The sequence below is a fragment of the Seriola dumerili genome, unplaced genomic scaffold (assembly GCF_002260705.1).
Source record: "Seriola dumerili isolate Sdu_G_001 unplaced genomic scaffold, Sdu_1.0 BDQW01000493.1, whole genome shotgun sequence".
In the NCBI taxonomy this organism is placed as follows: domain Eukaryota; kingdom Metazoa; phylum Chordata; class Actinopteri; order Carangiformes; family Carangidae; genus Seriola; species Seriola dumerili.
In genome coordinates, this window is record NW_019174748.1 from 790550 (window position 1) to 803366 (window position 12817).

General features: G+C 38.5%; 1 protein-coding gene across 1 annotated transcript in view; it reads right to left on the reverse strand.

Annotated features, from left to right (window-relative positions):
- Positions 1–12817, reverse strand: part of plxna3 (plexin A3) — an 88203-nt gene that overhangs the window by 41280 nt on the left and 34106 nt on the right. The gene's annotated exons all lie outside the window — the stretch shown is intronic.

Here is a 12817-nt window from a genome sequence, read left to right on the forward strand (position 1 = left end):
AATTTTATGAAAATCTGACCAAAAGTGCTGGATCGTTTTTAATCTGCATGAAAACAGACGCCATTTTACAGACATGAGACCAAGGAACTGGGTTAGATTTTACTGGAGAGGAACGAGGCTGGTGATGGTGATGGTGATGGTGATGATGATTATGTACATATATCTGTGAGTGTGTGATGTTAAATATGGCAGAGGGCTGATGAGGAGACGAGCAGTCTGTTTGAAAATGTGGAGCGACTAAAATAAGATTCCCCCCAAATCTCCCCAAACCTCCCGCCTCCCTCCCTGTGTCTGACCCAGAAAAACACCACAGAGGAAGAGGAGGAAGAGGAGGGAGGGGAGGGAAGGAGAGAAGATGAGAGGGAGGGGGTGTAGGAAAGAGAAAGAGAGGACAGACAGGAGGGAGGAAACAGAGATGAAGGATGGAGAAAAAAACGGAAGAAGGATGGATGCAAGGTGGGACCAAAAAAACGTAGAAGTAGAAGTAAGGAAAGGAAGGAAAGAAAGAAAGATAGACAGAAAGAAAGAAAGAAAGAAAGAAAGAAAATGGAATTTTTCAGTTTGTAGTTCAACGTTTCCTCTCTGATGACCGTCTGTCATCTGTCACCTTTTGTAGGTGTATATGTGTGTCTGTGTGTGTGTGTGTGTGTCTGTGTGTGCGTGCGTATGTGTGTGTAAATTTGTGGTAGAACCATCAGTTGTAAGGCGACTGCCCACGACTGTCAAGTAACTTGCAAATTGACAGTTTTGAATGGAAGTCTTGTGGCTTTTCCTGCCCTTGAAGCCACAATTAGAAACTGACACGTTTGTAATTCAGAAATGAATTCAAAGTCTCTAAGATGTCTATATTGAATAAAAAACCCTTAGTAAGCCCTCTCCATTTCCAGGACTGACACAGGTCCAAACCTAGCTTAGCACAAAGAATGGAAGCAGGTGGGAACTGCTAGCCAAGCTCCATCAAAGGAAAACTATTCCAAAGCGGTCTGGATACAAAACTCCCATTCGAAATTTGGCAATTTTGTGTTTTTCTTTCTTACTGCCAAAAAAAAAAAACACTGCACCAAATGAAACGTGACACATTCTTCTTGAAGGGTCTGGTGTTTGGGAAAATTCAGCTCATATTCTAATGACCAGTTTGTTGTTTTATATATAAAGAAAACTTATGGATTATAACTGTAAATACATTTTTACAGCACAGATTTGTGTCAGCAAGTTGTGTGTTGCGTTTGGTGTCTGCTGCAGTGTCCTACTTTAACATCTCCTCCCTCGCTCTGCTGCTGCTGCTGCTGTGTGTGTGTCTCTGTGTGTGTGTCTCCATGAAACAGGATTGTGTAACTGTTGTGAGTCAGACCTGCTGCCTCAATACTGTGTGTGCATGTGTGTGTGTGTGTGTGTGTGTGTGTCTCCGTGAAACAGGATTGTGTAACCGTTGTGAGTCAGACCTGCTGCCTCAATACTGTGTGTGTGTGTGTGTGTGTGTGTGTGTGTGTGTGTGTGTGTGTGTGTGTGTGTGTGTGTGTGTGTGAGAGTGAGTGAGTAGTTCGTCAGCTCTAATTAAGCTCGGCTGCTTAACGAGCAGACAGCTAATTAACACACTGAGAGAACTCAGAGAACTACACACACTCCTCCTTCATCCCTCGCTCCGCTTTCTTCATCTTTATTTGTTTTTTCCTTTATCTTCCTTCCCTCCTTCCTTCCTTTTCTCCTTCATTTCTTTTATTTCTTGCTTTTTTCTTTCTTCCTCTCATCACCCTCTGTCTTCTTTCTTCCTTTTCTTCTTTCTTCCCCTCGTTATCCTCTTTTTCTGTCTGTCTTTCTTTCCTTCTGTCTTTTGTTCTTTCCCTCCTTAACCTCCTTTTCTTTCTTTCTTTCTTTCTTTCTTTCACAGACCATGGACCAGATAAATGTCTGCTTTGAAATAAATTAAAAGCCTAATTGACAGTGAGAGTGAATAAACAGATTATCCATCATAACATATATAAAATACATACATAGACTGCTCTGCCTTTTTTCAATCATGTGTACTTATTGATTTTTATTGGCAATATTTACTTATAGAGCTTTGTTGACAGACTATTGTCCAAACTTACAGACACAGTGCATGTCTGGTGCAGCTTGGTGGCTGACTGAGAAAGCAGTCAGAAAAAAGTGGATTCTAGACACAAAATGACTTAATAACAGTCACTGCTCAATATCTCCATTATCACCACTGGTTGATGTGAAATGCATTCTGGATACTTGTGTACCCCATGTCCACACACTCAGCTGCTAAAGTGTCCTGATAAAACAGACAGAGTGAGACCTCTTCAGGACACCTGGACTTATGTGGACTCTGAATGTGAACAGTAGTCGGGCTGATGACGTTTCACTGGAACAGACAAGAGCGCAGACTGAGAGAGGGCGAGTGCGATAGAGGAAATGACCTCTGACCTCTGACCTGTGACCTCCGGCTGGTTTTCAAACTGTCAGCGCCTGCTTTGTTCTAAACACAGCCTGAGGACACACACACATCACACACACCCCCACACACACACACACTCTCTCTCTCTCTCTCTCTCTGACATGTGACCTTTAACCTCTCTCCCTTCTACAATCTGTGTGTTGTCTGGCTCAGTTTTCAATGGGAGTTCAGACTCAGATTTTTTGCTAAATAAAGTAGATTTGTTTTTCTAGACAGAAAATTAGTTCAGTAACATAATTGTTACAAATCAGCACAGTTTGAACAATATTTCAATAACACTCAGTAAAATTAAAACCAATCAGACACCAGGTCATCACAAATAGTCAAATATGAATCTGTATGATAGAAAGACTTTAGAAAGCGTTAAATCAGCACATTTCCAATGGAAGCTCTGAGCGGGGTTATTCTAAGAGAGAAAATAAGCCTTATACAGAAGAAAGAGATATAAGAGTTAAATCAAAAGATTTGTAATGGGAGTTGAATTGGATTTTTCTTTTGTAAAAACTAAATAAATAAAAAATAAAACTATACAAAAAAAATATTTTAATCAGGAAATTTTAAACAGAAGTTCTGACTTTGAATTTTTTTAAAAAAGAATACGCTTGTACAGATGGAAGACTTTATGAGCGTTAAATTGGCAAATTTCTAAGCAAAGTTCTGAAAAAGCCAACAACCTCTTAACCATGTTTTGAGCACACAGACAAACACGACCCAATCAGAAACCTGGTCATCACAAACAATCAAATATGAGACTGAGTGTGAAACAACACTCTAATTTATTATCTACAGCCATATGAGATTATTTCCAAAGGTTTACTTTTAAGCAAAATACAAACACACACACAATCAATGACAGTGATTGAATGAATCAGCTGATCTATTGATTGATGATCATAGGCTGTCAGAGCTGATCTCATTGACTGCAGTTCAGCAGGAACTGATCACACTGATCAGGCGATCGATATATGGTGCAGGATGTTTGATCAGAAAGAGAGCAGCAGCTGTACAGAGATTAGTCAAGGTCAGAGGTTATTGATCAGAACAGAAGTGGGAGGGACTAACAGGAAGTGTTTGTTCCTTTATACCATGTCGGACTCATGTTACCCACAATGCAACTTTCCCCATTGACCCCCATTGGATTATTACACTTTATTAAATGAAATCCTTTTTTTATTTTATCAATTTCTTCAATCTTACTTTCCTTTGACTTCATTAAATGTATAACTGTATATTTTCTTTACTGTGGAAAGCCTTAAATCATGTGTAGTTGTCTATTTTGTTCTTGAGCGTTTTTGTTTGACTCTATGCTGACGATTTCCTTGTGTTTGTCTTGTTCCCTTTGTTCTATTTGAATATTGCCAATAAAGATAAGAAATGTGATGGGATGGTCAGACATTAGCTCAGGTGGTTAGCGTTAATTTTGAAAAGATGGTGGAAACAGAGGAGTTGTAGCACTCTCTATTGAACAAACTATGCAATAGCAACACTGATGATAAATTAGCTTTAGCGTTGATCTTTGAATTATTTTCAATTTCTTGTTTCTTCTTGATTCTCCCTTTAACATATTATCAATCCCTCGGATTCAATAAATCTAATCCCCTCGAAAATTACTATTTGTCGTATTATTACTAATAATTAGTAACTAGTACATATTGATGAGTCGGTCTTTGCAGATTGATTGCAGCTGATTTATTTCACTCATTATTAACAGTTTTGTGCTGAGGAACAGTTGGAGAGTTCAATTTGTTATTGTCACACGATCCTGTCAGTTAATGAAACACACAGGTTTGATCTGACAGAGTGTATGTGTCTGTCAGCACACCACACGCACGCACGCACGCACGCACGCACGCACACACACACATACACACACACACACACACACACACACACACACAAAATGGAGCTCAAGTAGTTCAATTGGTTCATGAGAGAGACAACTGAAATAAAAACTTTCTCTCTATATCTCACTCTCTCACTTTCTATAGTTTTAATAACATGATATTTAAAACTTTAACTAAAACTTTAAAACTTCATTCTTATTTCTGCACTAAGCATTTTTTTTTTTTTTTTTTTTAAAGAATTACTTTCAAAACTTCATTTGAAAATTTGCCGATTTATATTCCATAGAAATAATTATCTTTTTGGAAAAACCTAAGCTAAATCCAAGACAGAAATCTTATGGTTGACTTTCATGTTTCACTTCTGCACAGAGATTATGTTGTTTCTCTCAACAATCCAAGTCAGAACCTCTCTTGGAAAATTGCCAATTTAACATTCATAAATCTTCTCGTGCAGAGCTGATTTTAGCTTTAAAAAAATCTTAGTCAAAACTTTAATAATAAAACTAAGCTAAAGCTAATTTGGTTTCTTTTAAGAATCCAAATCAGAACTTCCATTGGAAATATGCTGATTTAACTCATACACATCATATTTCACTGTTTTTGATGACAGATGGTTTCAGTTTGTGTTAAACAGAGTCCGTTACAAACTGAAGTTGTGCAGCAGTTTATACATTTCAGAAAACCAATCACACCTTTTCATTTTCACTGTTTATTCTGCAGCTATTGGTGGAAACTTGATATCACTGTGCATGCGCACACACTCACATATGCATGCGCGCGCGCACACACACACACACACACACACACACACACACACACACACACACAGAGGCCTGCATCCAGCTGCCTGAAATTCCACTGTAATGCAATACCTCCGAGTATTTGTGTGTGTGTGTGTGTGTGTTTGAAATAACTATTAAATGTGTGGTCCAGTCCAATGTTGTGGGAGAGAGGGGGGTAAAGCTGAGATAAACCAACTCTATTACTGATAATACTAACTGTGTGAGTGTGTGTGTGTGTGTTCAAGATGGGTATTATCAGCCTTACACACACAGACATACAAACAGCCATACCAGCTATATGACCAATGACTCTGGTAATGGATCTGATTACACACATACACACACACAGCTGCTAAATACTATTATTACTCTGACTAACTGCAGCTCCACCAACTACTGACTATTAACAGACTGAAACACACTGATTAAGGCCCGCTCTGTCTCTGATTCAAACATATTCAATTGGAAAAATATATGTGGACAACTGAGCAAGTAAGGTGGGAGGTGGTTGGAGGTTATTTCTTAAATCAACAAAAAATTCAAGTCAGAATTTCCACTGAATATCCGCACATTTAAGTCTCATTAAGTTATTTCTGTATCGAGCTCATTCCTTTGAAATCTAATACAGAACCTCTATTGGAAACCTGCTCATTTAACAGCAGGTGTTTCCTCTATATCTATATTTTCTGTGTTTATCAGAAAATGTAAAAAAAATATCTGATGCTGAAATTCAATAGAAAACCAGTGTTTTTATTTTTACTCGTGTATATGTACAGGGCAAAGTTTATTTGCATCTTATAAAAAACCCTATTGCTGAATATTGGAAATGTACTGATTCAACACTTGTATGTCCTATATACAAAAATAAAATCTTATGTAGAACTTCCACTAGATATCTTTTTTCTCTCTTTCACATAGATGTGTCTTTGTTTATCAAAAAAACGTAATGCAGAATTTTAACTGGAAGTCTGCTAATTTGACACGAAGTCTTTCCACAACACAAAATATTTTTTTTTGTCTTTATCAAAACCCTAGTTTAGAACTTCCGTATCCAAAGTTGTTAATTACATCTTTTACATTTTTGTTGTTTATTTTCACTGTTTAAGTAAAGCTGTCTGTTTTCATTTTATCTTATAATGTATCATGCTCATCTTGTATTATATATATATATATTGGTTTTTGTGTTTTATTTTGGCAAAGACCTTGAAAGAAAGTCTTGTTCTGTCAGATACATTAGTGTCTGTTAGCAGACTCATTCAGCTCTCATTCAATCTGTCTGCATCTCTCTTTCATTCACCAACACATTACAGCAGCCTGAAACTCCTGAAACTCAACACTGGCCTGCACTTTCACTACAACAGACACACACACAGCCTGTCTGTTAGCATGCTACGCTCAGGTTTCATCCAGCTGCTGCTGCTTCTCTCCTGCAGACTCTCCCCCCTGACTGCGCTTGCAATAATGTGAACAAATTTGAAAATGATGTTTTCCTCAAGTTTCCCTTTGATACTAAAGAGCCCCGACAACAGAGTCATTGAGTGTGTGGAGCTACAGCCAAGAAGTTTTTTTACTATATGAAGGATCTGTGATCTGTTCAAGGAAACATCTCAGCTGGAAACTATACAGTGTTTTACTACTATTAATATGCGACTGGAAATGACTAAAACTATGCTGGTTTGTGGATTTTATGCTACTGAACTAAATCTGCGTCTCATAAGTCTATCTTTTTTACTTTATTTTTCACAAAAATAAAGTCAGAATTTCCATTGGAAATCTGCTAATTTCTTGCAAGTCTTTCTTCTGTGCCGAGTTCATTTTCTGTATTTATCAAAAACCAAAATGATGATTCATCTCTCAGTACAGCTCACTCATTACAGCTGATCTCTTTCTTGTGTAAGAAGCTTATAGTTTTTCTTTATGAAAAAGCAAACAAAGAAACAACTAATAAACAAACAAGTCAGAACTTCCATTTAAAGTTTGCCCATTTAACTTTCATAAGTCTTTCTGTCTGCAGGTTTTTTTTTTTTTTTGCTTTATCACAAAATTTAGGTCAGAACTTCTATTAGTAATTTCTGATTTAATGCTCTTTATTCTTGTAATGCAGCTTATTTTCTTTGTTTATAAGAAAATAAAACAAAACAATACAAAAAAAAACCTAATGTACAACTTCAATTGGTAGCAATCTTCAGAGTTAACACCCATGAGCCTTGTTATGGCGTATTTTCTTTGTTGTTGTCTTTCTTCTGCGCAGAGCATATTTTCTTTGTTCACCAAAAAAAAAACAAAAAAAAACAATTTAGAACTTCCAGTACAAATCAGCAAATTTAACTCTCCCAAGTCTTTCTTCTGTATGGAGGCTATTTTCTTTGTGCCACAAAATCCAAGTCAGAACTTCCACTGGAAATCTGTTGATTTAAACCTGAGTAGCTTTTCTGGAGGAAGAAAAATGCCAGAAGTCATGTAAGAAAACTGCTCGCATCCTTTCTTATTTCTCTGTGAGTTTAATAATGACTGGTTCATTAGCACCACCAACAGGTCAGGAGTGTGTTTGGATGGACAAAGTGTTGTTGCAACTCTATCTGGTCTGCTCGTTCTCAGTACAGCTGATCATGTAGCCCGGTTATAACTGACATATCAGTGTACCTTTTGTTGTCATGACGACTGCATCAGAGTAACTAAAAAAGAATAAAGTAGTGAATATTAAACACAAACTGGGACAAAAAATAAACATGTCACCTCCTTTTTTCTGACAAGGGATCAGACAAAGGGGAGGACCATTCTGTGTGTGTGTGTGTGTGTGTGTGTGTGTGTGTGTGTGGTTGATAGATGGCCATCCTATCCATTTAGCTCCTTCAGACAGACACTAAACATTGTTCAGTCAGCCATTAGACCCTGAGGGAGGAAGAGGAGGAGGAGGAAGGGCAGTGAAGGGTGAAACAGGCAGGAGGGGAGGCAGTTAAGCTTATTAGTTCCTCCCCATCCCCCCAAAAACACACACACACACAAACACACACACACACTCCAGACAATACTGAGACCATCAACTGATGGTTTTAACCCCTTAGGCACAAACACACGCACGCACGCACACACACACACACACACACACACACACACACACACACACACACACACACACACACACACACACACACACACTAACTAAAAGTGACAGAAGAGGTGAACGAGATGAAAGCAACACACGCACACGCGCACACACACACACACACACACACACACACACACAGTCTGCCTGTGTCTCTTTCTATGAAGTCATTGATCAAATGAAATAAGCGATGATTCTGTGATTAAAAAGACATTTCTCTATAATTTTTTGCAAAGGGCTTTGGTTTTGGTCATGGTGTCCATTCTTCCTGTTACATCTTTACAAAGTCACAATAAAACAATTTAACACTTAAAAGAATTTTTACTGCTTACAGGATGACCTCTCACCCTCACACACTGAACTGTGTGGTCTCACCTGACACCTCAGGTACATTCTGTATTTTCTTTCCCAGACTAGTCTGAACATGCTGACATGTCCCAAGGTGATGTCCTCAAATACATCGATACAAGTGAGAAAAAAAATCAGAACTTCCACTGAGAATTAGCTGATTTTAGACCTGTCTTGATTTATTTAGCAAAAAAATCAAAGTCAGCACTACCTTACAGAGATTATTTTATTCATTTATAGCAGAGAATCAAAACTTCCATTGGAAATCTGTTGATTTATAGATTCTTAAAATATAACTCAGAACTTCCATTAGTCCACAACTCTCATTAGCTTATAAGCTTCTATACCAAGCTTACCATTACTTTTCATCAAAAAATATCCAGAAATTTGCTGATATAACTTTTATAAATCTTTATGCTTTTTGGAGCTAGGCAGATTGAAAAAGCTCACTCCAGACTAAATTTGGCATTTATTCCTTATAAAATATATGAATAATAATCATCACCAGAGTTGTTGATTAATTTACTATTGATTGACTAATTGATTAATCGACTAAATGTCAAAATATTCCATCAGGACTGAGAAGATTGCTTGACACAAGAACCAGAATAAAACCATGAGGGCCCTAAAAGGGTCCCTCCTTTAAAGCCTACATTATCACCATGGTAACAATTACATATGATATAATAGATAATATATACCCATTAAACCCTCCCCCTTGGACTGAGTGGCAGAACAAGATAGAGATAAACTGAGAGAGAGAGGATGAAGTGTGAAGAGCCTTCAGTCTCTTTGGGGAGCTGACAGATTTGCTCGTTCTTCCATCATCTCCTTGGCAACCGAATAATAATTAATCCACCTCTGTGTGTGTGTGTGTGTGTGTGTGTGTGTGTGTGTGTGTGTGTGTGTGTGTGTGTGTGTGGTATGAAGGCATCTTTGTGAAAGCGTGTGCAGCATGTTTTCTGCAGTGTGTGTGTAATTTTTTTTTGTGTAGCCTGTGGTGATGCAACGATATCTATCCTTCAATATGTAGGGCAGCTTTTAGCTAGGAGAGAGAGAGGGATGATGCAAAAGGAAAACAGAGGTAGGGGGGAAGGAAAAGTGGGAGGTGGTGGGAGAAAAAGGAAGGGGAGACAAATATGGAAACAGGAGATGAAATCATGAAACTTTTTGACTGAATTTTCTCACTTCACTGATGACAAACATTGATTTGACAATGCTTCTCACCACAGGGGTCCCCAAAAACAAGACATTTTTTCACTTCAACAGATTAAGTGATAAATTCAAACAAAATGAAAGACACTAAAACTATGTCATTTGATTTTTCTGCCCACTATAGAAAAGAAATTTACTTCTGGGACAAAAACAAAAACAGTAATGTGAGTGGAGTACCACAGGGATCAATACTTGGCCTCCTTCTATTCAATCCATACATGCTCCAGTTAGGCAAGAGTTTTACAAAGTATCAACAACAGTCATTGCATTTTTAACTCTCATGAGTCTCTTCTGTATGTAGCTTGTTTTCATTTTTTAGCAAAAAGAAAAAAAAGCTAATCCAAGTCACAACTTTCACTGGAAATCTGCTGATGTATTTCTCAAAAATCTCTGTTAAGAGTTTATTTTCTTTGTCAATAAATCCATGACAGAACTCCCACATGAAATCTGTGCACTAAACTTATTTTCTTTAACAATAAATTCAAGTCAGATCTTCCACTGGAAATCTGCTGATTTATTTCTCATAAATCTCCTCTGTTAAGAGCATATTTTCTTTATTTGTCAATAAATCCAAGTTAAAACTACCACAGAAAAATCTGTTGATTTAATTGTGTTGAGTCTTTCTTCCGTGTGGAAGTCAGGACTGAAAACATACAGATTTATGTCTCTTAAATTGCCTAGTGTGACAACTCTAGTAGTCGTGTGCTGTAATATTAAATCAATTAAAGCTTTTATCATCCAACAGCTGGAGTGAGACGTCTCAGGTCTCAGGACTCAGATGCTGAAAAGTCAAAAAGTTGATCCAAGCTCGAGCAGATTGTTAAAGAAAAAGAAGGAGAATGTGTGTGTACTTTACTTTGGCAGAGTTTGTGTTATTGTTGTTAAGCAAGAGACAGAAAGACGAAGAGCAGAGCAGCTCTCAGCAGTAAATATCTTCGACATGAGGTATCCACTCAGCTAAAAGGCCGTGTGCGTGCGTGTGTGTGTGTGTGTGTGTGTGTGTGTGTGTGTGTGCGAGTGTGTGTGTGTGTGTGTGTGTGTTATTTCAAACTGATACTGCTAATTCTTCTTAAAATACTACCACAACGAGTACAACACTCCAGGAATATGACTGTCACTGTAACCTAAACATAACATAAAATACTGACTGACTGTCTATAATAAAACAATACTGCATGACAAGCAGAGGAGGTCCAGTGTGACACTGAGGGACTTTAACTTCATGTTATTCCTAATGAAACACTCCTCAGCTCAGTTTCCATTTAACTTGTGATATCACATGTTAACGTTTCTCACTGCTTCAGATAGTTATTGTCTGTGCTGCTTCTGTGAGGCTGTTCACTCCGATGGCTGTAATTCCACCACACACACACACACACACACACACAAACACACACACACACACACACACACACACACAAACCTCTGAGCTGCCAGTTAGCTTGTTACTCTCCACCTGCTGCTGTGTATCTGCCCATACATCTATCACTGTGTGTGTGTGTGTGTGCGTGTGTGCGTGCGTGTGTGGTCTGAGCCAGCTGAGTCCCTGTATTTGCTCAGCAGTAATCGTCTGCTTGTTCACATGGACACAGTGTTTGCTGTTGTCCACACAGCCTGACCCTGTCTGTGTGTGTGTGTGTGTGTGTGTGTGTATGTGTGTGTGTGTGTGTGTGTGTGTGTTTGTGTGTACATGTCTTTCTATGGTTTTAGTGTGAAACCACGTTGTTGGCCGATCCTTCAGTTTTCAGAACTTAAATCATTTATTTTCCTCAAATAAATCACAAACGATGTGTTTAACGATGTGACATCCACCATGGATTGTGGAGCTGGACTTGAACTGGACTGGACATTAGGTACTTGAGCTATGAAAGAGTTGCACTGTTGCTTTGAAGGCAGGGAAACCCCATCTCTTTCTGCCATACATTGTTGTTGCACTAATCAGTTCTGTGATAGGTTTTCCTTTTTGTTGTTTAAATAACCACAATGATAGAAGAGATGAAAATTCAAATTGACATATACATACACTATGTTTTCATAACAGTGAATCTGACTGTGGTGGTGAAACATTAAAGTTCAACAAAAATGAAACAAGCAAAACCATTTAAGGTAAAAAAAAAACTTCAGGAGTGACAGAGACAATAAAGACAGGTTCACAGAACTGGGTCTTCATTGACCAACAGAATAAAACTGACGGAATCAGCCTGTTTGGAGACAGATGTGTTTGTCTCATCTCTGATTTGTGTCCATGTTCGTTACTTCAGGCTGACTGATGCTTTCAGTCTGAATTTACTTCACAGGATCCGTTTTCTTTCAGCAGATTCATCGAGCGTCAACCGTCAGCTCACAGCTGCTGACAGAGACACTGAGAGATCTCTGTAATAAAGACTGTGCAGAAAAGTTCATTAACTTCTCTCTGATTCAGTGATTGCTTCATAGCCTTCACTGCTGGTTATAATTACAGAGAGAGAGAGAGAGTGAGCGAGCGAGAGAGAGTATTAATAAATGCTGTGAGCTGCCGTACAATTATTTCTTTCTTTTCAATGATTGTTCTTTTAATTGATGATCAGTTTTTGGATTTGACACTAGATACTGAGGTCGTTAATACAGATCCAGGTCAGAGATAAGGTTTTTTTTTTGGGGGGGGGGGGGGGGGTGCAGAAAGATAATTTCTTTAGGAAATAATTGTCACTCATTTCAGTGTGTGATGAAACACGAGGCAATAACACACACACTCCCACTCTCTCTCTCTCTCTCTCTCTCTCTCAAGTGGGTCGGGGTGTTTCCGTGAAAAACATCAAACTGACTGTGACGCTGGCGGAAGCATTAATTACAGGACAGACTTAACGAACCGAGCAGAGCTGCATCAAAACACAGTGACTGTGATGCTGCAGTTTGGAGATACATGGAGATACTTCTACTCCACTACAGTTTGTCCGGTGGCCCTCTGGAGGGGCCCGACCCCTAGGTTGGGAACCAGTGGACTGAACTCTCTAAGTGTATCTGTAGCTCCACCTGGAGCAGCTACAACAGTAAGGTGACTCAGGATCAATGATCTGATCAG